The sequence below is a fragment of the Schistocerca nitens genome, chromosome 2 (genome assembly GCF_023898315.1).
Source record: "Schistocerca nitens isolate TAMUIC-IGC-003100 chromosome 2, iqSchNite1.1, whole genome shotgun sequence".
Taxonomy (NCBI): Eukaryota; Metazoa; Arthropoda; class Insecta; order Orthoptera; family Acrididae; genus Schistocerca; species Schistocerca nitens.
The window spans coordinates 217482833-217509801 of NC_064615.1; positions in this window are offsets into that span (position 1 = coordinate 217482833).

Consider the following 26969-nt stretch of genomic DNA (forward strand, 5'->3'; position numbering starts at 1 on the left):
GTATACTTAAAATTCATATTGTAAATTGCACAATTTAACGCTAATTATTAAATTTATTTCTGGACTCATTTACAAAATAATGATATATTTAGCGAAGATTCCTCTTTTCTCATGAAAGTTTGTAAACTCTTTTGCTTTATAAACTCTTTGGAACATTGTGAGTACCGCAGAAAGTAGATAGCAGTGGGTACGCCTCTGATGGAGACAGACGTATTTTTTTATGATCGACACTAACAATGTAGTTTGGAATATTAAATGGAATTTGTAACGAAGGTGTGATATTGAAAAATGTGAGAAAAATAAAATTCAAGAGTAAAAGAGGCAAATCTTCAAACATTATTCAGATCAAAAAGAACCCAAAAAAAAAACAACCTTTCAGCCGCAAGAATGTACCCCTGGACACAATAACTGCAGCCAAAATGAAGATAAGTAAGAAGATTTTCTTTTGTATATCTTACGCCTCACGAAGCTTTCAAAACTTACGCAGTGACAGAGAATTATTATGGTGATGTGTTGGAGGGTAAGATTACCCGTAGAGGAAGACAGAAATTTGAATACATGGAGCAAATAATTGGGGACGTTGCAAGTACTACTTTGAGGTGGAGAGGCTGACACAGGAGATGAAAGTAGCGTGAAATGCTCACTCGTAAATGTGATATTGTAGCTGTATATCGTGGACGCGGCAAACTTCGTAGCGTCAGAGACTGTCATTACAAATTAAAAAATTCCCATTAGGTTCTGAATACACCTCGTACCTTGTTCTTATATTTGTACTAATATTCACGTCAACGGAAAAAGAAGAAGGTGTATGAGGAGGTGGAGGAGGGGGAGGATGAGGAGAAAAAGGGAAATCGTCGTCAGCCGTTCATCAGGCAGCCGCGTGAGGTAGAGATTGCCTGTGTGTTTCGGTCGTCGCATTCCCACTTGTTGGGTTCGCCCGCGTGCCGAGTCCCATTGTCCAGAGTTCGCGCCGGCAGCGGGTCGGCGCGCAGCGAAACACTGCCCATTGTCAGTGCCGGCGCGGCCAGCTCACGTGCCTCCCAATACCTGGGCGTTCTTCAGCGCAAGCTTAGCTTCCAGGCGAACACAAAATGAAGCTCCATAATAGCCGGAAAACGATGTTTCGTGGTTTTCGTGCAATTTCATTTTTGTCAGAAAAGACCAGTCCTCTCAAAGTCGAGTAAAGACTCAGGCGCGGAACCAGAGTCTGATGTTCTGTACGCTCGTATTTTGTACATTAGACGACTTTGTGGAAGTGTTTCGACTGTCACCCGAAAGTCAACGAACATGACATCAGTCTCTCTTGTGGTCGAACAGAACGACCTGAGTTGTTTACGGTATCCATGACTTTTCGGTCTCCTGATATGTCATAATACGCGAGTATGAAACGATGTCCACATTTCGGCAACAAACTGAAGTCGGCGATATGACCCTGTGTGCTGCAGGAAGTCAAATTCTAGTTGTCATCACGATCTTCAGCTCGGTGTGGTTACTGTGTTTGTGTGTATTCCCTCTCCGGATTGTTGATCTCAAACTGGATCCTTTGAGGTTTCGTTGCCGAGGTCGTATTCTTCTGCTTAAATAAAGAAATTTGTCAGAGCTCACAGGCACCACCTCCGGTTTGATAGAGGCCATTGTTGACGTTACTAACTAGGCACTTTGGCTAGTGTTTATGTAATTGTTTTTGTGTCGTCGTTGTCACTGTAGAGTCTTGTACCATGGGAAGCATGCTCGAGAGGATGTTGTTTGGTGGCTGGTATCTTTTTTGTATAACACAACTGCACAAATATATTAACGGGGTTCTTCATTCATAAGAACAAGGGGCTACTTGTGAGATTTAAAACTTTCCCGGCGAACATATTGTTCCACACAATTTCGAGTGAACTGCCGGATGTTTGTAACTACTTATCTTTAAGCAAGTTGTTGTGGTACAAGCTCTTCCATAGTAATCCACGTTAGCCTCACTACTGGTGAAGTACCAGTACCGCTAAGTACACTAGTCCGGTCGCTAGGTACTGACTGACTCGGTCTGTGACTGACTGGGCTCTCCGGTCCGTAGCAGCGATCTAAATACAAGAGGACGTTGTTGGCGCGTTTCTTGCGAGATTGTCTATGTCCTCTCTCCTGGTAGGCGCGCTTGTTTCAGCGCCTATCGTCGATTTCTTGCAACCTCTTTGTCGGGCGGTGTGCTGGCGACAGCTTACGCCAGCACAGTTGTCACCATTGTGAGTTTTGGGCGTTAATGTAGTATGCCCCTATTGTAAGAAGTGGTATCTCTTATCCTGGTTCTTGCTGCATTCAACTGATTCAGTATACTGGACCACAGTGGTGGCCAGTCTGTAGTAAAAAGTTATGTATTGTGTTATAAAAAAATATCTTTTAGTGATTAGTAGTTCTATCTTATAACTTTTTGTTAATTCATCAGAGTTCTGTGGTCTGATACGGTCCATCAGAAATTCATCTCCTGTGCCCGCCTCTTTATTTCAGTGCAGCACTAGGAACCTACATCCTCCGTTATTTGGTAGATGTATTCCTTTAACCTTTTTCTCATGGTCACCTCCCCCTTGGCAGTCCCAGAGGTCTGAAGGGGGACAAATCGGGAATCTTTTGAAAATGGAGAGATCATCATGACATCCAGTTACTGGCCAGATGTCCAGTGGATACACATTATGTGCCTATAATGCAGTGATTTCCATTGCCTTCTGCATTCTCATGCCGTTGATCATTGCTGATGTTTCTGCTTTAGAGGAAGTTTCCAACTCCAAGGACAAGAGAGTGCCCTGAACCTCTGTCCAATCCTCCGCCCTCTTTGAGAAGGATGTTGACTGAATGAGGGTGACTTCTTATGCCGGAAGTCTTCGGCAGCCATTTCTGGTTATTTTTATTTAAAGTTGAAGATGTGGCTGGTTTTGAATCTGAGACTGAGGAGTTTTTGATCACTAATTGAAGACGCTACCCCTAGACCAGCGGTGTTATGCTTGTTAAATTTTGAACCATAATCTGATTTGGTTTTGTTTTAAGACACTTTCTTCTGTATATAATAATTACTTTATGCAGTATGATTTGTTGATCTGTTAATGTATTCTGAAGAGTTGTCTTCGAATTCTGGTCTGGGTAATAATATCCATACCTGCAATGGGGCCGGGAGGAAGTTAATAGTCACAGGAGCAAGTTAGTTCGATCAGAATTGTAAGCTACGGTCTGGGCAAATGCTAATATTGCTCCTTTCGGAAGGTGAAAGTCATTTTCGTACGTAGCTTCTGAGTGGTCAGTATGGCACTTAAGTATTAACGTCTTGTACCTTTGCCTAAGTAGGTGCCAATGCTGCTCATTGTGTTGATGTATTTATTAAATTGTTTTGATCTATTTGATGATTTATAGGCTTTATTTCTTTAAAAAAATTATTAAAAGTTAAAACCGAAACAAATGAGCCCTCGGTCACAACTTTTTAGTCTTATTAACCAGGTTTCAACACTTCTAAGAGTGTCTTCATCAGAATTTAGACATTTAATTACAAATTTATGGGAAGGACAATTTTTTATATAAAAAAGTGTAAGTACTGACTAACAATACAAGACAGAGACAGCACTTACAAGTCACGTATAAAGTAAATAACAGGCCAGAAGCGCTTTAGTCACAAAGTACTTAAATGGAATGTGTGAAGGCGAGCCTCTAAGGGCTGCTCATACCAGTACAGCCACAAGTTGCCTTTTGAGCAACAGGAATCGGAACTCGAGTGTACCATACGTCGGGCGACCACTTCTTGGTGTCAGTAAAACGCGCTTTTACGGCATGTCTTGCTGTCCAGTTCTCGAGTGCTAACGTGAAGTGCGCAGTCTGACGGCCTTTCAGTCACTTGGGTCGCTGATCCATTTGCGCTCCTCTGCAAACACAGTGCGAGATTTCTGAATTAATAATTGAATTAGCCATGCGTGAGGGAGAGTGGAGGTTGAATAAAATCTAAACGTTTAAGCCCTGAAGGCATATAATACATGGTTATAACTTTATTGTAAATAGATCATTCTTTGTAGTGACAACTGGTACAGGGCACATGTCTCAGCTGTCTGTATCAAGTGAAAACTACATAAATGAGTGAAAAATATACTCTCGTCTGACTACGATAACACATCACCACTGGTTTACAAATAAGCACAAATACGTTGGCCTTTCCGTGGGCCATAACTGAGTTTCTCCCACATCGCACGCATAGAGGTTTGTAATACACATGGTCATAGCGTGCTGAACTTAACCTAACGAAGGTGAAAATTACAAAATAAAAGAAACATAGATTTACAGAGAGAGGATTGCACAACAAAATAAAGTTCTTAGAATGCTCAGGGCATCGCATAGGCTTGTGATGGTAATGGTAATGAAGAGATGGTAATGGTAATGGATCAGAGACGTATCTGTGAATAGTCATTTGAGATGCCGAAATTAATTTATTTGAACAAGAAGTTACACGTGCGGGTACTGATCGTGCTCAACCTAATCAGAAATGGAAGTAACATAACTACACATCTGTTCGCTGGCTAAAATTCACAACATAAAAACTCAGTTCTTGTAAAAACATGACAAGAAAGAAGATTAAGAAAATGACATTAGCAGTCGTTTTCTATTAAATTTTTCAAGCAAACATGTAGGGGTGGGGAGTAGAGTTGTACGAAGAAAACAAAGTTTCTATTCACGTGGTTACCGAAAAAAACCAAACAAAAATTATTACAAAGCATCCTGGCGTAAAAATATCCACACAAAATGACAGAATCTAGAAACCTGCATAACATTGCAACCAGTGCAAAATAATACGCAAGCACATGTGTAAAGCAATAGACTTACGAATCATAGCAAAAATTAAGTGCAGCAATGCACTTCACACACAAAGTATCACTATGGTTACATTTCATCAAAGCATCAAAGGCATATGAGGCTGCCAGGGTCTTTGTCCTTTGTTGTCAATCAACGAATACGTTATTTCTCTTCCACCCCTAGCACCTTCAACTTATTTCTGTCGTCCATCCGTGTGCTGTCAAAGAGAACACTCTACACTGTGGGCTAGATACGACTATCACACGCTTCTATGGAGATATTGATGTGTCGGCAGCTGGGCCAACACCTTGTAGATCGAAGTGGCTGAAAGTGCACGCTAAACTAACGCAGACGGGCGTGAAGTACTGGAACATGAGACTTATTAATGAATAAGAAGAACAGTACGTAGCTGGAATAATATACTTAACTTTATTCTCTTGTTGGAATACATCTCTTGAATAGTAGTAAGCTATAAGCACTGATACACCTGGCGCCTTGCTAGGTAGTAGCTATGGAATAAGCTGAAGGCTATTCTATCAGTCTCTCGGCAAATGAGAGGAAGACTTGGTAGGTCTGGTCGCAAGCTATGTCGTCCGTACAACTGGGGCGAGGTCTATTCCGTATCTTGTGACCTGCCATGTGGTGGCGCTAGGATTGCGATTACCTGTGGCGACACGCGGGTCCGACATGTACTACAGGACCGCGGCCGATTTAAGTTACCACCTAGCAATTGTGGTGTCTAGCGGTGACACCACATTCCTCCCCCGCAAATCGGCGAACGGTCGTGAGATAAGGCTTCCGCCCGCCGTGGGGAGGACCCCATGTTGACGTATGCGATGAGGTGGGGAGCCTAACAACAGGCGAGGCTGTGCCACCCGCACCCGGCCATTCGGTCCGAGGGGAGCTAGGAAACGCCTGCAAACCTAGTCCAGGGTGCACGTCAACATGAGGTGTATGCGCACGGAATGAGACAGAAGGGTCGACCTCCATGTGGTCGGAGCACCCGACGGGCGAAGACGACATCTGGTCCGGAGCGGGCAAGAGGTCCATGGCGGAGGACGGCTGGTCACGGGAAGCGAGCGGCGGCGCGTGACCCAGGGAGGCGCGTGGCGGCTGCAGCGAAGCGTCCACTGCGGGCGGCGCCGGCGGCAGCTGCGGCGGCTGCTGCGGCGGCGGCGGCGCGACGCCATGGGGCAAAATGGAAGGCAGCGTCGGTAACACCTGGGGATGAGGCGAGCCAGTAGATGGGTCCCCAGGGCGCTGACCTGACGGCTCCGTCGCTGAAAGCAGACGGGGAGCGGCAGAACCCAGGCGACGACAGAGGCGCAGCTGATTGAGATGCCGATGCACCTCACCAGAGGCCCCCAAAACCAAATACATCGCGCGGCCGAGGCAGCGAAGAATGCGCCCTGCGAGCCAACGCTGTGAACCGCGATAGTTGCGATAATAGACAACGTCGCCAGGAGCAAAAACAGGAGTCTGCCGCTGCACAGGAACCTGATGTGGCGGATGCAGCAAAGACATCAGGGTGCGATGAGATCGACCATGGAGCAATTCAGCCGGCGAGCGACCATCGCGGGGCTGAGAGCGATACGAAGACAAAAAGAGTAACAAAGCGTCCTCCCGAGAATGCGATTCTTTCAATTTCAACATCTGTGACTTGAAAGTCCGGACCAATCGTTCCGCGGCACCGTTGGACTGAGGCGAAAACGGCGCGGATGTCAGATGTTGAATACCATTGGCCTTGCAGAATGACTGAAAGTCTGCGGACATGAATTGTGGGCCATTGTCGGAAACAATAGTCTGCAGAAGACCTTCAATGCAAAAGATAGCAGACAAGGCTTGGATTGTGGCAGAAGACGTCGTGGAAGACATCCGGACAACAAAAGGAAAATTACTGAAAGCATCGACCACAACCAACCATCGAGCATTCCAGAATGGACCAGCAAAATCGATGTGCAAGCGTTGCCAAGGGGAAGTGGCGTTCGGCCATGCAAAGAATTTACGCGGCGGTGCGGATTGGTGTTCGGCACACGCCACGCAAGAGGAGCACATATTCGTAATCGCAGCATCGATTCCGAACCAAGTACAGTGCTGACGAGCAAGTTGTTTCGTACGCACTATACCCCAATGTCCTTGGTGAAGAAGCTTTAAGACAGAGGACTGCAACGAACGTGGGACCACGACTCGGGATTGATCATTATCAGAACGCAACAACAAAACACCACGTCGTACAAAAAGTCTCTCCTTGTGAGCAAAAAAACGGCGAACCAAAGGATCTTCGATCCGTGACTTTGACAAGGGCCATTGCGTAGCAACAAAACGCAAAACAGTAGCAAGGACAGGATCAGCAGCTGTGGCTGTAGCTACACGACGAAAATCAATCGGAAACGATGCGACCACGTCATCGGCTTCCGAATCAATGAACATGCAAGCCAGTTCGGAAGAATCGAATGCTTTATCCTCAGCAACAGGCAAACGGGACAACGCATCAGCGTTTCCGTGCTTAGCAGTGGACCGATACAAGATATCGTAGCGGTACTGCGAGAGAAAAAGAGACCAGCGAATGAATTTCTGCGCTGTACGTGGAGGTACAGGCTTGTTCGGATGAAAAAGCGATGTCAAAGGTTTGTGGTCCGTGATGATGGTAAAGTGACGACCATACAAGAAGTCATGGAACTTGGTAACACCAAACACGAGAGCTAAAGCTTCTTTCTCTATCTGTGAATAATTTCTTTGCGCAGATGAGAGCAATTTGGACGCAAAGGCAATAGGGCGATCATGCGAGCCATCTTTGTGCGCAAGCACAGCACCGATCCCGAATTCCGAAGCATCTACCATCAACAAAAGGGGTTTTCGGGGATCGAATGGCGTAAGGCAAGTATGTGAAAGTAACGCCGATTTCAACTGGCGAAAGGCGCGTTCGCATTCCGTCGTCCAGACGAACGGAACACCTTTACGGCGTAAGCGATGAAGCGGAGCTGAAATGGAAGAAGCATGGCGCACAAACTTTGAATAATAAGCAATTTTACCCAGCACACTCTGTAGCTGTTTCAAATCTTGCGGAGCAGGGAAGTCCTGTATGGCACGGAGGTGCTCTGGACTCGGATGTATACCTTGGGCATTTATGACATGCCCCAGGTAGGGTAAGTCCCGAGCAAAGAACACACATTTGTCCTTTCTCAAGCGAAGACCATTCTGACGCAATACCTGAAATAATGTTCGGAGATTTTACAAATGTTCTGCTTCTGTCTGTCCTGAGATCACAATATCGTCCAGATAGTTGGCAGCAGTAGGGACCGACGCACAACTAGTTTGTAAATATTGCTGAAACAATGCAGGGGCGGATGCACACCCGAATGGCAGTCTTTTGAAGCGATACAAGCCAAGATGCGTTTACCACCAAGACGCGCTGGGAGTCTTCGTCCACAGGTATCTGCAAGTACGCATCTGCTAGGTACAATTTTGAAAAATATTTTCCCGGGCACAGTTTGTCAAAAAGATCTTCCGGGCGGGGCAAAGGAAAAGTAGCAGTCACAAGTTGTGGATTCACAGTGGCCTTGAAGTCCACACAAAGTCTCAGTTTTCCGGAAGGTTTTGGCAAAATTACTAAGGGTGAGGCCCAGAGAGAAGCCGGCACACGTTCAATTACACCTTGAGATTCTAACTCGTGTAATGTTCTGGCGACCTCATCACGCAATGCGTGGGGAACATTGCGCGCTCTGAAAAATTTCGGTTGCGCGTTGTCTTTCAATTCCAAATGTGCTGCATAGTTCTTAGCGCAACCAAGGCCCGGTGCAAAAATGTCTGCAAATTCTTCACAAAGACTAGAAACACTGGCGGAAGGCACAGTCTGATTCACTGATAGGACCTGATTTACTATAGACATATTAAACAATTGAAACAAATCTAAACCAAACAAGTTCACTGCAGTAGAAGAACGAAGAACGTAAAATGACACAAGTTTTGTTTGTCCCTTGTATGTTGCAAGAAGGCTGCACTGTCCTAACACAGGTATATGCTGTCCTGAGTAACTATGTAACTTAACATTTGCGGCACGCAATGGCGGTTGGCCCAGTTGTTTGTACGTGTCGTGATTAATCAATGAAACTGCAGCTCCGGTATCGAGCTGGAATGGGATCACTTTGCCTTCAAAGGCTAAGTCCACAAAAAGTTTATTGTCCTGCTGACGACAAGAGCGACTGTCACGTGCAATTTGAACTGATACAGGTACAGAAGCACTTGCGACTTTACGGGATTTCCTGCGACGTCGACACACACTTTGGGTGGGACGAACACAGTCACTGTTAGCTAAAGTGTCACTGGACGGGTGGGAATGAACTACATTAATGTCCATGGGCGAAGGTCCACGAGCCTGATTGTCCTGGGTTCGATTCCGGCGCGAAGCAAAAGGCCTGGAATTATTGCGATTGTCTGATCTAAGCTTTTTCTGGCAAACACGTTGTACATGTCCCTTCTTTTGACAGTAAAAGCAAATAGCTTGGCGTGACGGGCAATTTTCACGCGAATGTCTAGTTGCACACCGCGGGCATGATTTCACTGCAGTTGCTTGCTTACGCGGCGCACGTGTTTGCGAGCGCGGCTGCGACGGGCGCGAGGGCCGCTTAGCGTCCCGTGCAGCGGGCCCGGCGGGCCGATTAATGTGACACACTGCTGGCGAAGTTTCAAATGAGTCCTGAGCAAAGTCAAGTGTGTCTTGCCTATCCAATATGTCTATCACTTGTTGAAGGGAGGGATTTACGAGTTTCAAAATCTGTTCCCGTATGCGAACATCAGAAACGTTCTGTGCTATTGCATCACGCACCATTGTATCGGAATATGGGAGGCCACATTCACAGGCAAACGCGCAGTCTCTAGTAAGGCCTTGCAAAGTTGCAACCCACTCCCTATTAGTCTGACCGGCCGTACGTTTTGTACGAAAGAACGTATACCGTTTTGCAACTACATTTACTGTTTCTTTGAAATAGGCATCTAAAGCCGACAAAATTTCCTCGTAGGTCAGAGTTGCTACGTCGCGTCGGGGAAACAATTTCACTATCACACGGTAGGTAGACACACCGACACAAGAAAGCAAAAACGGCTGCCGCTCTTTACCTTGAATTCTGTATGCCGCGAGATGAAACTGGAACTGGCTGGCCCACTCAGTCCAGGTTTCGCACGTGGCCTCAAAGGGCCTAAATGGCGGTGCGACAGCGGTGTGTGGCTGCGGTAGCGATGAAGCGGCGGCTGCCGCATCGGTTTGCAGCGCACGTTGACCCTGGACGAGCTGTCCAAGGGCTTCCAATAACGCCTGCGTCTGCTGATTCTGCAAGCGAAAAAATTCGGACAGTACATCTGGAGATTGTGGCGAAGCCATGACACAAGCAATTCAGAGCACAAAAAAGGGAAAAAGAACAAATCAGTCCAAAGCAGAAAAAACACTTTCTCTCGTCGCCATGTGATGTGTCGGCAGCTGGGCCAACACCTTGTAGATCGAAGTGGCTGAAAGTGCACGCTAAACTAACGCAGACGGGCGTGAAGTACTGGAACATGAGACTTATTAATGAATAAGAAGAACAGTACGTAGCTGGAATAATATACTTAACTTTATTCTCTTGTTGGAATACATCTCTTGAATAGTAGTAAGCTATAAGCACTGATACACCTGGCGCCTTGCTAGGTAGTAGCTATGGAATAAGCTGAAGGCTATTCTATCAGTCTCTCGGCAAATGAGAGGAAGACTTGGTAGGTCTGGTCGCAAGCTATGTCGTCCGTACAACTGGGGCGAGGTCTATTCCGTATCTTGTGACCTGCCATGTGGTGGCGCTAGGATTGCGATTACCAGTGGCGACACGCGGGTCCGACATGTACTACAGGACCGCGGCCGATTTAAGTTACCACCTAGCAATTGTGGTGTCTAGCGGTGACACCACAGATATATTTCACCAGTAAATGCTTTCTCAGAATAATCTTACCCTAATGCCGCACGGGATTAGCCGAGCGGTCTCAGGCACTGCAGTCATGGACTGTGCGGTGATCCCGGCGGAGGTTCGAGTCCTCCCTCGGACATGGGTGTGTGTGTTTGTCCTTAGGATAATTTAGGTTAAGTAGTTAAGTCCCATACGATTTCATACACATTTGAACATTCTTACCCTAATAATGAAACGACGTTAACGTTTCAACAGCAGCAATACACCTTTTTCCCACTCTCCACATGTATAGCTGGTTCTCGTTGGTAATCCTAACATTATTAAATGCCCTGTCGCTTTTTAAGCCGAGGCCTAGTTGTGGTGGCAATATCTATGCTACAATAAGCCGAAAAGAAAAGTAACGAATCTATTGGTATCTACAAACGAAGTCCAAGAGTTGTTTACTCCGATGTCTGGAGGCTATGGAAACAAAAATCTCCGTTATGTGTTGCTCCGTACTTCTGTTTGCACTGCTACCTCCGGTTTTTCCGAAGCAACAGGTGCTCCCCCAAGCCCGGTGAGACCCTAAGTGCCGTTCAGCGGTGCGGGGCCTAGGTTTCGCAGGTTGCTTCTCCGTGTCTACATTTCAGCAGCTGCTGTTGTACAGAGGGGCGGAGTGCGTAATGAGAAACGCCACAGCTTGATAATTACCCGGACGCGTACGCGATAACAGCTTTTATTCTACTAATAACAAATATTATTTCATTTCTGGTAATCCTACTATATTATTTGTGAAAATTTAAGTTCTGTGACGAGTTAATTGAAATAGCCAAACTTGAGTTAAAAATAGCATATGCGATGTGCACTTGTTGGACAGCAACAGAATATCAGTAACGAAATTTTATTAACTTCTGTTTATAAACTGAAGCGCCAAAGAAACTGGCATAGGCATGCGTAATCAAATACAGAGATATGGAAACAGAATAAGGCACTGCGGTCGGCAACGCCTATACATGAGAACAAGTGTCTGGCGCAGTTGTTAGATCGGCTACTGCTGCTACAACTGCATGTTATCAAGATTTAAGGGAGTTGGAACGAGATATTACACTCGGCGCAGCATCTCACAGGTAGTGATGAAGTGGGGATTTTCTCGTACGACCATTTCACAAGTGTACCGTGAATATCAGGATTCCGTCAAACAATCAGATCTCCGACAACGCTGCGGCTGGAAAAAGATCCTGTAAGAGCGGGACCAACGACGACTGAAGAGAATCGTTCAATGTGACAGAAGTGCAACGCTTCGGCAAATTGTTGTAGATTTCAGTGATGGGCCATCAACAAGTGTCAGCGTGCTAACCATTCAACGAAACATGGGCTTTCTGAGCGGAAGGCCCTTGATGACTGCACGAAACAAAGCTTTACGCCTCGCCCGATCCCGTCAACACCAACATTGGACTGTTGATGATTGGAAACATGTTGCCTAGTCGGTCGAGTCTCGTTTCAAGTTGTATCGAGCGGATGGACACGTACGAGTATGGAGACAACATCACGAATCCATGGACCCTGCGTGCCAGCAAGGGACTGTTCAAGCTGTGGAGGCTCTTTACTGGAGTGGGGCGTGTGTTGTTGGAGTGATATGGGACAGCTGAGACGTCTAAATAATCTAAATATTGTAGCCAGCTATGAATACCTTAACTGAACTTTGAAATTAAAGCAGTGAAATCGAATGATATTACTTTAATGCTGGCGTTTGAATTTCAACGACACTCGGGTTCATTCCGGAAAAGGAAGGGACCCTGCTTGGTAATGCAATTGGGACAATGAGCAACAAAGGTTCATGCTACGTTGCTGTAATTTAGTGAGAAAAATTTAACAGTTTGAAAAGCTGATGCCTGCCATACAGTTCTAAAACTTTACGTGCTACCAGTCTTCCTTGTTGGTTGATTGAAGGTTTGAAGTCGTCGATCGAGGAGGTGGCGACAGTCACTCATTGTCGGCCGTCACTGTTGCAGAAGCTGGATGTTGGCGCGCCTTCTCCTCGGCACGGTCTCCAGCCGAAACGGGCTCTTGATGTGTGCCAGCTAACGCTTCCCGTCCGCGACACCGTGTCAGAAACTAACATAGCAAGTCGAGCGCAATTACATGCTGCCAAACCCCGAAAGCGCGGCAACTCGCGGGAGCGTCACACAACACACCCGCTCCACTGCACTACTCCAGCCGGACCCCGTCTGCCCGCGCTCCACGCGACAGAGTTAATACTCCCAAAGATCCTAAACACTTTGGTTCTTCACACGACCTATCGATGTAATCGTTCGATAGCATAGTTTTCCCTAGGCAAGACCCAGCGTAAAAATACAAATAATATTTACAAAACAAACCAATTATATATCGATATATATATATATATATATATATATATATATATATATATATAAACAGTAAAACAATTACAATATATAAAGAGACAGAAATGTCATATCTTCAGGTGACAAAATAAGGAAAAAATTATAGTACAATAGAGGGAAATAGGAGGATATGCATTTCCAGCGTTACATGCTGACACCTTTCAAACTCTAATTATTGGTGGTGACCGCGAGAGAACAACCTTGGTTTGATGAAGGAGGCCAGGAGATAGTAGGCGATTAGGAGAAGCAAGGTAATGGCAACCTAACAGACCTGGAGAGATCCCTCAGAACTCGCTGGTGAGGCAGTCATAGCTTTTTGTAGGAACGTCGTTTAGGAATGCGTTAGGAAATAGTGCTGGGACTGGGTTTTTAAATAGGACCCTGCAAGGACAGCCTCATGTCGGTCCCCAGAGGAACTCGTGGCGCTGTGCATCAAAACAATCTGAAGACTATGTAAGTCTGCAGGCTTTATGTAAGTCTGCAGGCTTTCGTGGCCGTTGTCACTGAAGTTAAAATCTTCTGGGTTAATAGGCCGCGTCATGTTTCTTGTAGCAATAGTGGACACCAAAAGATCCTGAGGAAGATCCCAGAAGAGGGGTCGAAACGTCGAACATTTTAGAAGAAACATGACGCGGCCTAATAACCCAGAAGATTTTAACTTCAGTCTGAAGACTGATAGCTTGAAAACGTTACGCGGCCTCGTAGTCAAATATACACTAGTGTCCAGAATTAAAGCAACAACCAGAAATTTTGCAAGATTGCGTTTATTTTGCCACAAAACAGTATAAGCATGTGACAGTAAAGTAGAAACAATGTAAAGAATACAGGATGTAAGCAACTGCAACGTGCATAACTGTAGACAAAACGTTCTTCATTGTTCACCAACTCAACGGATCAGTAGACAAATTGTGACGACTAGTTAATGTGCACAGTATGGGTTGTGAACACCTCTGGGAGCGATACGGGCTTGACAGCGACTAAGGTGATGTGATCAGTCTCACGTTGAGGCAATAAGGCCGAATCTTCCTGCAGAACTGCTCCCAAGAGAGTGGTTGGTTAATAATGACGTGATGGAACCCGTCTCCCCAGTGCATCTAGACAAGCGCTATGGAATTCAAATTGGGAGAGTGAGCAGGCCATGCCACGCGTGCAGTATCAACCACATGTGATCTACGAGTTCGAGCACTATCGTTCATCAGTACAAAGTCTGGGCCCACAGTACCTCGTGACAACCGCAAGTGAGGTCCGAAAATCTCGTCACAATACCTGACAGCAATTAAATTTTGCTGATTCACCCGTACTATTTAAGAGGTGTTCGAGTTGCCTAGATAGTCCCCGTCTACATCATTAGGGATCCTCCTCGATATTGTTCTCTTTCCACAATGTTTGCGTCCCGAAATCGTGTTCCTTCAGATGTGAATCCTTCGAGAATCACTGTCCAGCCCAAACCGGGCTCATCTGTGAAAAGGACATTGGCCCACTGTTCGACCTTCCAGGTGGCATATTGACGACTACACTCTAGACGTTTTTATGTAAAGACGCGTCAGAGGTACACGTACAGCAGGTCTCGAAACTATAAAGGCCACTCTGCCGAAGCCTTCTGTGTACCGTTTGCCTCGATACAACACGTCCAGTGGATGCTGCGGTCAGATGCCAGTTGTCTTGCAATACTACGGCGGTACCGTTTTACCCTTATGTCCTAGGAACGGTCCTCTCTTCCTGATGTCACACGTGGTCGGCCCTGCCCTGGTCTTCGGGACAGAGCTTTGGTCTCTATAAAATGTCGCCACGTTCGAGAAACAACAGAACGACTCACATTAAACCATCAGGCCACATCAGTTTGCAACTGCCCTGTTTCCATCCTTCCCTGTTTCCACTCTTTCTGTGGCCTTCCATCGCAGAGGTTCTGGTAGGCGTCTTACCTGTGCCATACAGCACCGTCTGTGGCTGTGTACACAGAGATTACGGATGTGCGACTACCCGGCAAACACTAGGTCTACCCTGTTTGATAGGTGCCCTAACGTCAGGGGTGTGGTGCTTCTCCGTTGACCGGAATGCCATCTTCCGTGCAGAACATGATCGTTCTGACGTCTGTTGACAGTTTGCATGATTGTGTCCTGAATTAGCTATTTGTTGCTTTAGTTTTGGACACCAGTATCAGAATGACACACATTCTAGCATTTGAAGGAAGAAGTCGATGACTGAAATTACATGAAAAGATCTCGACGAAAAAAAGAAAACACTCTTGTTTTAACAATTGCCGCCGCATTCGCGCATCATATCTGTTACACTCTCTCTGCTATTTATAATAAGGAACGAACTGCCCTTCTTTGAACTTTTTTGATGTCTTCCGTGAATTTTATCTGCTAATGCTAATGATCCCACGCCGCGCAGCAATACTCTAGAACAGGACGGACAATCATAGTGTAGGCTGTCTCTTATTAGATCTGTTGTATCTTTTAAGTGTTCTGCCGATAAAACGCAGTCTTTGGTTCGCATTCTCCACAACATTTTCTATGTGGGCGTTCCAATTTAAGCTGTTTGTAATTGTAATCCACAGGTATTTTCTCGAACTGACAGCCTTTAGATTTGTGTGATTTATCGTGTAATCGTAATATAATGGATTAGTTTTAGTATCCCTGTGGATGGCCTCACACTTTTCGTTAGAGTCAATTATCAGTTTTAGAACCTTAGAGATACCTTTTTTAAATCATTTTGCAGTTGGTTTTTATCTGATTACTTTATTAGATGGAAAATTACAGTATCATCTGCAAACAATTTGAGGGCTGGTCTAACTGTCCCCTAGCCATTAATTTGGATTAGGAACAGCACAGGGTCTATAAGACTCCTTTGGGAACGTCCGTTACCGCGAAAAGTGACATTTCTGGCGCGAAATCACGAATCCAGTAGCACAACCGATTACCTCGCACATCTTGAAAGCAAACTATATCGCAAGTAAGGACTAGAATTTGGCCTCTTTCCGCTGTGCCCGCATCTCGTGGTCGTGCGGTAGCGTTCTCGCTTCCCACGCCCGGGTTCCCGGGTTCGATTCTCGGCGGGGTCAGGGATTTTCTCTGCCTCGTGATGACTGGGTATTGTGTGCTGTCCTTAGTTAGGTTTAAGTAGTTCTAAGTTCTAGGAGCTGGTCACCATAGATGTTAAGTCCCATAGTGCTCAGAGCCATTTGAACCATTTGAACCTTTCCGCTGTTATGACTGTTGCAGTGCCTTTCCTACTCAGCTACAATTCCATGATCAGCTTCGATTAATTTATGATCACATATTAATCGTATACATTGATCTTCCCGACACACATTGAGTCTCTACAATAATGTTGTAGGCTGAGGCATTGAATTAAAATTTGCACCAGCACAGGTACTGAACCCGGCCCTCCTGCTTACTAGCTGTGAACTGGAATTTGTACCGGCAAGGGAGGTAACCCCTGCAGCTGCCGTAGCCGTGGTGCCAGTGTGGCGCAGCGGATGGCGAATTTGCCTAGTAAGCAGGAGATCTGGGTTCGAATCCCGACCGAGCGAGATGGCGCACTGGTTAGACACTGGACTCGCATTCGGGAGGACGACGGTTCAATCCCGCGTCCGGCCATCCTGATTTAGGTTTTCCGTGATTTCCCTAAATCGCTCTAGGCAAATGCCGGGATGGTCCCTTTCAAAGGGCACGGCCGACTTCCTTCCCCGTCCTTCCCTAATCCGATGAGACCGATGACCTCGCTGTCTGGTCTCCTTCCCCAAAACAACCACCCAACCAACGTTCGAATCCCGTTGCTCTTACAAATTTTCAGTGCTTCATCGTACATCATTGTCGTCGATGTTCAAAGTGGCTGCTTGATTCCCACCTGCAAGTAAGATCGAGTCAGATGCTTCCAAGGGCACAAAGTATGTCGTCACGTTCATTGGGTGCCACTGTAGGCGGAAACAGTCGGCGGGTGAGGCTTAACACGACAACCCATGGGAACAAAAACTGCTCCAACCCGAATGGGTTTACGGCAGAACTGATCTTAGATGGCAGATACATGTATCTCACAGTCATGCTTGTCTGTCGGCATACTATACCCACAGCAACAGTCGAACAGTCTATGTATGGAGGCAGGTAAGGACAGCACGGACAACGTGCGGTCTTGCGTTATCTTGTTAAAACACAACGTTATGGAGAACGTGAAGGAAGAAATAAATTACCGGCTTTGTGAACCAGGGGTGGTCGTGTTGTGTGCCCAGTGGCACCATGGTACGGCGGTGACGAATGCAGTCTGGCAATGTTCGTTCTCCTCAGAGCCTGCACAGCTGGATATGTGCACCATGATACAGGGTGTTTCAGAAATGACCGGTATATTTGAAACGGCAATAAAAACTAAACGAGCAGCGATAGAAATACACCGTTTGTTGCAATATGCTTGGGACAACAGTACATTTTCAGGCAGACAAACTTTCGAAATTACAGTAGTTACAATTTTCAACAACAGATGGCGCTGCGGTCTGGGAAACTCTATAGTACGATATTTTCCACATATGCACCATGCGTAGCAACAATATGGCGTAGTCTCTGAATGAAATTACCCGAAACCTTTGACAACGTGTCTGGCGGAATGGCTTCACATGCAGATGAGATGTACTGCTTCAGCTGTTCAATTGTTTCTGGATTCTGGCGGTACACCTGGTCTTTCAAGTGTCCCCACAGAAAGAAGTCACAGGGGTTCATGTCTGGCGAATAGGGAGGCCAATCCACGCCGCCTCCTGTATGTTTCGGATAGCCCAAAGCAATCACACGATCATCGAAATATTCATTCAGGAAATTAAAGACGTCGGCCGTGCGATGTGGCCGGGCACCATCTTGCATAAACCACGAGGTGTTCGCAGTGTCGTCTAAGGCAGTTTGTACCGCCACAAATTCACGAAGAATGTCCAGATAGCGTGATGCAGTAATCGTTTCGGATCTGAAAAATGGGCCAATGATTCCTTTGGAAGACATGGCGGCCCAGACCAGTACTTTTTGAGGATGCAGGGACGATGGGACTGCAACATGGGGCTTTTCGGTTCCCCATATGTGCCAGTTCTGTTTATTGACGAAGCCGTCCAGGTAAAAATAAGCTTCGTCAGTAAACCAAATGCTGCCCACATGCATATCGCCGTCATCAATCCTGTGCACTATATCGTTAGCGAATGTCTCTCGTGCAGCAATGGTAGTGGCGCTGAGGGGTTGCCGCGTTTGAATTTTGTATGGATAGAGGTGTAAACTCTGGCGCATGAGACGATACGTGGACGTTGGCGTCATTTGGACCGCAGCTGCAACACGGCGAACGGAAACCCGAGGCCGCTGTTGGATCACCTGCTGCAGTAGCTGCGCGTTGCCCTCTGTGGTTGCCGTACGCGGTCGCCCTACCTTTCCAGCACGTTCATCCGTCACGTTCCCAGTCCGTTGAAATTTTTCAAACAGATCCTTTATTGTATCGCTTTTCGGTCCTTTGGTTACATTAAACCTCCGTTGAAAACTTCGTCTTGTTGCAACAACACTGTGTTCTAGGCGGTGGAATTCCAACACCAGAAAAATCCTCTGTTCTAAGGAATAAACCATGTTGTCTACAGCACACTTGCACGTTGTGAACAGCACACGCTTACAGCAGAAAGACGACGTACAGAATGGCACACCCACAGACTGCGTTGTCTTCTATATCTTTCACATCACTTGCAGCGCCATGTGTTGTTGAAAATTGTAACTACTGTAATTTCGAAAGTTTGTCCGCCTGAAAATGTACTGTTGTCCCAAGCATATTGCAACAAACGGTGTATTTCTATCGCTGCTCGTTTAGTTTTTATTGCCGTTTCAAATATACCCGTCATTTTTGAAACACCCTGTACTTAGTGTAGGAAAACCCGGTACTCGTCTCAAAACTCAAAATACGTGTCGCATCTCACATCTACATGATACTCTGCAAGGGACTAGTGGTGTGTTGTGGAGCATGTTCCTGGTACTACTAACTGATCATACCGCCCCCCTACCCTGTACTACTCGCGAATGGTGTGCGGCAAGATGTCATTAAGCCTCTTTACAGCCTCCAATTTTTCCGAATTTTGTCGTCAAGGTCTTTAGGGGAGATGTATATCTGAGGAAGTAGTATGTTGTCCGACTCCCCCCGGCAAGTGCTCTCTCGAAATTTAAACAGTAAACCTCTCAGTGATGTACAACTCCTCTCTTGTAGCGTCTGCCACTGCACTTTGTTAGGACGGGTAAGCGATCCCATGACGAAAAGCGCAGCCCTTCGTTGGATCTTCTCTACACATCCCGTCACTCCTATCTGATAAGTATCACGTATTGATGGAATATTGATAAGTAGAACAAACCACTTCCTTAGTAGATTAGTTACATTTTCTTAAGATTCTTCCTATGAATCTCAGTCGGGCATTTGGTTTTTCTTGGTTCAAATGGCTCTGAGCACTATGGGACTCAACTGCTGAGGTCATTAGTCCCCTAGAACTTAGAACTAGTTAAACCTAACTAACCTAAGGATATCACAAACATCCATGCCCGAGGCAGGATTCGAACCTGCTACCGTAGCGGTCTCGCGGTTCCAGACTGCAGCGCCTTTAACCGCACGGCCACTTCGGCCGGCTTGGTTTTTCTACTGTTTGTTTTATATGGTCATTCCACTTATGGTCAATCTGGATAGTTACTGTTACCGTTTCCAGCAGATACTCATCTTCGTTGTGGCGTTGTTGTTTTTCAGATGGATTTGGGTACTGTCATCTGCTTGCCTGTATGCCAGTCTTGGAAGTACGAATTATTTTGTTCATTCGACTCAGTGTTGTTGTTTAATCAATTCTTGCCGAAGTATACTCTTGACGCATTTGTTCACAGTCACTAAAAGAGTAATTATTAGCAATTGTGAACTGATACAAACGGCCGGTAACTGGTGATTCTTTGACGTTATTGCGGAGGGTGTTCTGATTTGGACTACTTGTGTTAAGTGTATTGAACTTACAAACTAAATGTTTTGAGTACTAATGTGTAATGGTTGCTGTGTTCTTAAGGTTGGATCTTATGTGCGCCCCCTAGAGCCTTTAAATTTATTTGGCTACTGTTCTTTGTTGGGACTGGGGAAGGGATGCGCGGCCTATTCCAACCTCGTAGAGGCGAAGGATTCGGCGCATGGCGAACCAGACCAGAGGCGCCCGGGGTCTGCATGGGGCGTCGTAAACTGTAGAGGTGTGTAAATCATGTTGTAAAATCTGGTATTCATTCATTGTTTTACGTAAACTTTGGATCGTCGCTAGGATAAATACTGAAACTTAAGACCTAGTTTGCTCAGCCTGTCTTGTACTGCTGAAACAACTTTCAGTGTATACCTTACTGTGTTCTCTGTTTTATTGTAACTGTCGAAGTAAATAAAGGCAGAGATACATATATATTTTTGTCACATGGAAACATGGTTGGAGATTGTAACTGTTATATGAAATAAACTGTTGACGGTGTTTAGCAACCAGCCACAAAGTGATTTTAGGTTACTTTGCTTAAAATGTCCCGTTACCGATCTGTCATTGAACTGGTACATAGTAATCGTATTCCTGCTCAACGTGTGCAGGGGCAGTATCGCGCGTCAACGGTTACTCATGCGAACTGTGTACTCCCTCTCCCTTCTCCAATGGGACAGCCCAATTGTACATGATTGAGATGGTAGATCTATGGTTGGAATGGGAGTGGTAAGGTGCTAGTGCATGTTAGATTTTTTTTAAAGTTTAACATGAGCCAATTTTTATTTCCACTTTCTTGCTAACAACGTCAAAACAACACAATGCGTCTGAAATTACAAGCTAAACATTTCACTAGGTTCAGATAACAAATCTTCATAGATTACCCCTGAGACAAATCTCACAACAAAGAAAACGTCAACTATTCACATGCTGATATTATCTAGCTTCCATTTTTTACATCCACATAAAAGCAATAAAAGCGTATTTTAAGCACACATTAGAGATGGCAAAGTCAATTTTGAGATACTCCAAAGAAACAAATGTGTAGGCAATAAATCGCTGATGGTGTGCAGCAACAAGCCACAAATCTCGTTTTAGCTTATTTTATTCAGAAAGTACCGTTACCGGCTTCGAATTTTTCACATTTCATCATCAGACGGTTTTCATGCTTTCATCAAAATGAATTATACATCGGTTTCCTGTGAGTTGCCGAGCGGTTCTAGGTGCTACAGTCTGGAACCGCGCGACCACTGCGGTGGCAGGTTCGAATCCTGCCTCGGGCATGGATGTGTGTGATGTCCTTAGGTTAGTTAGGTTTAGGTAGTTCTCAGTTCTAGGGGACTGATGACCTCAGAAGTTAAGTCCCATAGTGCTCAGAGCCATTTGAAACTGTGAGTTGCCTTGGGGTATTTATTTATTTATCCTAGGGTAGTTCAAAGGAAACAAGTGCGACCTTTGTTTTGATGAAAGCATGAAAACCGTCTGATGATGAACGGTGAAAAATTCGAAGCCGGTAACGGTACTTTCTGAATAAAATAAGCTAAAACGAGATTTGTGGCTTGTTGCTGCACACCATCAGCGATTTATTGCATACACATTTGTTTCTTTGGAGTATCTCAAAATTGACTTTGCCATCTCTAATGTGTGCTTAAAATACGCTTTTATTGCTTTTATGTGGATGTAAAAAATGGAAGCTAGATAATATCAGCATGTGAATAGTTGGCGTTTTCTTTGTTGTGAGATTTGTCTCAGGGGTAATCTATGAAGATTTGTTATCTGAACCTAGTGAAATGTTTAGCTTGTAATTTCAGACGCATTGTGTTGTTTTGACGTTGTTAGCAAGAAAGTGGAAATAAAAATTGGCTCATGTTAAACTTTAAAAAAAATCTAACATGCACTAGCACCTTACCACTCCCATTCCAACCATAGATCTACCATCTCAATCATGTACAATTGGGCTGTCCCATTGGAGAAGGGAGAGGGAGTACACAGTTCGCATGAGTAACCGTTGACGCGCGATACTGCCCCTGCACACGTTGAGCAGGAATACGATTACTATGTACCAGTTCAATGACAGATCGGTTAGCAATACAAACAATGAGGGCGAGCTAGAAGTTACTCAACGCTACTTAAAAATAGTATCTTTATTAATGTTATTGTAGTATATACAATCACAATCTGTGTTTTCCCATAACTTTGTGTTCTGCCTTACGGCAGGTCTTGTCATGGGGGAAGCCTTGTCAGAGAGGTCCACCGCATGAGCGTCTAGAGAAGTCGTGGTTTCCCGTTGCCTTCCACTGATGATGATGAAACGATAGTGAGGGCAACACAACACCCAGTCCCTCAGCGAAGATAATCTCCGACCCAGCCGGGAATCGAATCGGGGCCCCTTGGCGTGACAGACCGCCGCGCTGATCACTCAGCTATCGGGGCGGACCTTTGCTATAGTAGATACTGAAAATGTCCTCCACGTGCTGAAACACACTCCTCAGCACGTTTCTTCATCCTAGCTGCTATCTTTTGGATGGTTGCTACACTCTTGATGGTTATTTCGTCTTCGAGGATGTCCTTCAGTTGGTCGATTGTGGGACAGGGGTTCTTATATACGTTATCCTCCAGTCGTCCCCAAAGAAAAAAGCTGGGGATGGGGGATCTAGACGGCCACAGGACACGTGAAATGGTCTCCCCCAAAGAAGCTACGCAACATTACCACAGTTGTATTCGCCGTCTGCACTGTAGCACCATGTTGCTGCAGCCAGCAGCGTCTCGCGTAAGTCTCTAACGATGCTACGAATATCATGATGATGTCCTGGTAACGTTCAGCTGTTATTGTTTCAGAGAAAGAAAACTGGACCTACAATTATTTAGCGCGAAATTGCACACCAAACCCCAACCTTTTCATGGAAAAACGTGAGGGTTTTCTGGACTCCAATATTTGTGTTCCTCGCTGTTTACATAATCACTTAGAAGAAACCACCCTTCATCAGAAGAGAAAGCATAATTCATTAACAGATCGCTGTTGCTAACAAAACGCAAAAACCACTGACAGTAACGCAGCCTTTGGCCCCTGCTGAGCTCTCGAAGCTCATGCACAACATGCGTGCGACACGGACGGAGTTTCAGCTTCTTTGTGTCTCTGCGAATATTCCCGTAACGCACTCCAGTTAGCTGACACTGCTTCGTATCGAATTTATTGGTAAAAATAGCATGGATGAGCGGGTATTTCTCAAAGACGCATCATTTAACAACGAAGGTCGGCCGGAACGTTCACACTCATTGACATTACCAGTTTTTCTGAAATAAGCGACTATGTACGAAATCGTTGATTTATTAGGCACACTTACTTGAGGAAATATTTTAAGAAAGACTGCGATTTCAAATATTTTTCGAGAATGAACTCACATTTAGACTCCGAAAAAACGAATGTCTGTTCGTACGCAATTAACTCAACACTGTCATCAAATGGGCGGGAAACTGCGTGGATAACACGTGCTGCGTGGCTCCCACAAGGTCATCTGTTGCCAATGCAAACATCCCCTCCCCAACAAGAAACTCAATTTTCCACCACACGATTTTTTGGAATTCAGGGTTGCTTAACTGTGTGTGTGTGTATATGTGTGTTTTGCTTGCGTGTGGGCGCTCGGATATTTACATGTGTGTATGTATTTGTATATACAGGGTGGTGAGAAACAGTCTGAAAAGTTTGTAAGGTTGTTGCGGGATGTATTGTGCTGAGAAACAACTGTTAAGACAAAAATTCGGTATGTTGCCCCGTTCTTGAGTTAATTAGCACTGAAATTGGCCAGTCAGGTCTTTGCAAACTCAAGCGACCTGCCAGAGACGGTGTCGCCAAAAGTGTTCTCCTTTTGGTTTCCTAAAACCGAAGAAGGGAGCGATACAAAACTTGGGCATAGAACGGTAGTAGGGATACAACCCGAACCAAAGCCTCAACAGTGTCGTGCGTTATCATCTACGCTGCGAGTTTAATTGACACTAATTGTATCTTCAGGGCGGTTTGAATTTGGGCTCACAACGCCCTGATTGGCTAACTTCAATGCTAATTAAGTCAGAAATGGAGCAATTTATCTAAAAAAATTTTCTTAACAATTATTTTTCAGCTTAACCAACCCTGCAACACCTTACAAGCTTTCCAGAAAGTTTGTGACCACCCTTTATATATATTTATATCTGTGTGTGTGTGTGTGTGTGTGTGTGTGTGTGTGTGTGTGTATCTGGGCATTTGTGTGTATATGTATAAGTATATATGTAAGCATATGACTGCTTCCAAATGAATAAATGTTCGAAGGTATGTACACACAAAACTTCTTCGAAAATTGCTATAGATTTATTTTGATATTTAATCTCTACACAGAGATGTAGCAATTAAGTAGACACTTTTCACACGTAACCGGGTATGTGGCGACTGTACAAGAAAACAGGGCATGAGGAGGAGTTGAATTCTCTAAATGAAGATTAACTGTTAAAATAAATTTACAACTGTTTCCGAAAAAGTTACAGAAATTAATTATAAGCTACATAACTCTCTGTTAGCTCATAAACACAGGTTCGCATGGCTAAAACAATACACAAAAAGAGCTCGTTGTGATCGCAGGAACATAACAATGACATTGCTCTGTGCCCAGTTTTCGTTTGACGGAGCAAATGTGTTTACTTGTGAGGATGTGGACTAAGCGAGAATACAAACTATTCATATGCATGTTTAATCTGAAGTGTGTGCTGCAGCATCGAACTTTTTCCTGACAACACTCTTCCATGAAACTTCCTGGCAGATTAAAACTGTGTGCCGGACCGAGATTCGAACTCGGGACCTTTGCCTTTCGCGGGCAAGTGCTCTAACCCCCAGGTTGTGGCTAAGCCATGTCTCCGCAATATCCTTTGTTTCAGGAGTGCTAGTTCTACAAGGTTCGCAGGGGAGCTTCTGTTAAGTTTGGAAGGTACTGGCAGAAGTAAAGCTGTGAGGACGGGGCGTGAGTGGTGCTTGGGTAGCTCAGTTGGTCCCACGTATCCGTCTACCATATCCTGGTGGATCCAGTGTGCAAAACCTGCTCTTCGAAAAACTTTGATACGTTATGGCAAAGATGTTGTCGCCTGCAAGAAGAGCACTATGGACTTTTACTACAGGATCCTACGAGAATGCTCCACGATGGCAGCCTCCCCTGAGCGCTATACAAGGATGAACCATGCTAAGGCCCAAATCTCCAATCTCATGCGAAGGCATTTGGAAGGAGCGATAGTACGATCTCGTACTGCTGATCGCATGCCTCATGAACATCTATCGATGTACCATATCATCCAAGAACGCCAAAATCGACGCCGAAAATTGATTCACGTCCTAACAGACCAACAAGGGCGTCGCTACGTAACCCAATCTGCAATAGGGAATGTGCTTCACGCCCACTACCAGCAGCTCTACGCCGCAATTCCACATTCCCCAGAGTTGATCGAGGAAGTCTCACAGCTCAACTTCGGTGGTATCCCAGGAGATGCGGCTTTTGACTTGATTTCAGAGGTGACTGATGATGAAGTCCGCGATACGATCCGAGTAGGAATCATCAATCGCTCCCCAGGACCCGACGGTCTTCCCCTCGAATTTTATTGCATCTTCCGTGATTTGTTAGAGTCCACGTAATGCCGACGAGGTTCGAGCTGTTTTGACGTGGGTAGCGACTTATGGTGAGGCGTCGGGTAGCTCTTTAAACATACGTAAGTCACAAGTTATGTTCATTGGCACGGGACTTCCCGTGGAGTGCGTTACACCTCTCACCACCGTTGATACCATTCGCTGTTTGGGAATAGATTTTGCATCTGATCTCCGGCGTTCAGCCACCATCAACTGCCGACGCCTCCTTTTAATGATCAGAGCAGGTCTTATGGGCCATCGCCTTCGATCCCTAGATATTCTCCAACGAGCTATATATATATATATATATATATATATATATATATATATATATATATATATATATATATATATATATATATCGCATCCCGAGTTCCCCATGTAGCACAAGTTCCACCTTTCCCGCTTACTGTGGCACGTCGCATGTTGGCAGCGATTGCATCTTTCGTCAGCTCTGGGCTGTTGTTCAAAGTTAACTATGCAACCCTTACTCTTCCCCGTGAACGAGGTGGGATAGGTTTGTTCCACGTGCCGGATAGAGCTCGCGCCCTATTTGACAGCTCCCAGATGACGGTATGGACACGTTGCCCAACGAGCCTCACTGGTCTCCTCCTGTCGGCATATTCGCCGGCCTCACTGTCAGCCCCAGTGATGATCTCGTATGTTCCGGCCCAGTTCCATTATATACGACCATTCTTTCATGAACTCAGTTACCTACGCCTCACCTTACCAAGACAGCTTTTACTCAAGACGAAGGCAGTATATAATGTCCTCCAATTAGGTCGTCCACGTAACCCGACTGAACAAAAGTTCCCCCAGGTTGACTGGCGTCATGTATGGCGCGCGGTGTTCGCCTGTTACCTTGACACGAATGTTCAATCTGTCTGGTACCTAACTGTCAGTGGTAAGCAAATCAACCAATTTCGCCTTCATCGTATCCACCTCGCCCAATCACCTCTATGCTCCGCGTGTGGAGTGCCAGACAATGATGAACATCGGTTTGTTTGCGGACCGGCGGCGGAGGTTTGGCACTTGATTCGTCGTATTGTGGCTTTTCTAACGCGCGACATTCCGGATCGGATTACTCCCCTTTCATTATTATTACCGGAACGTGACTATTTTCCTCGGACAAAGACCCATGCTGTGAATTGGATTCGCGGACATGTCATTCACTACCTATTTGGACAAACTGTAGACTCTGTACTCGATTTTTGGACATACCTCAATGACCA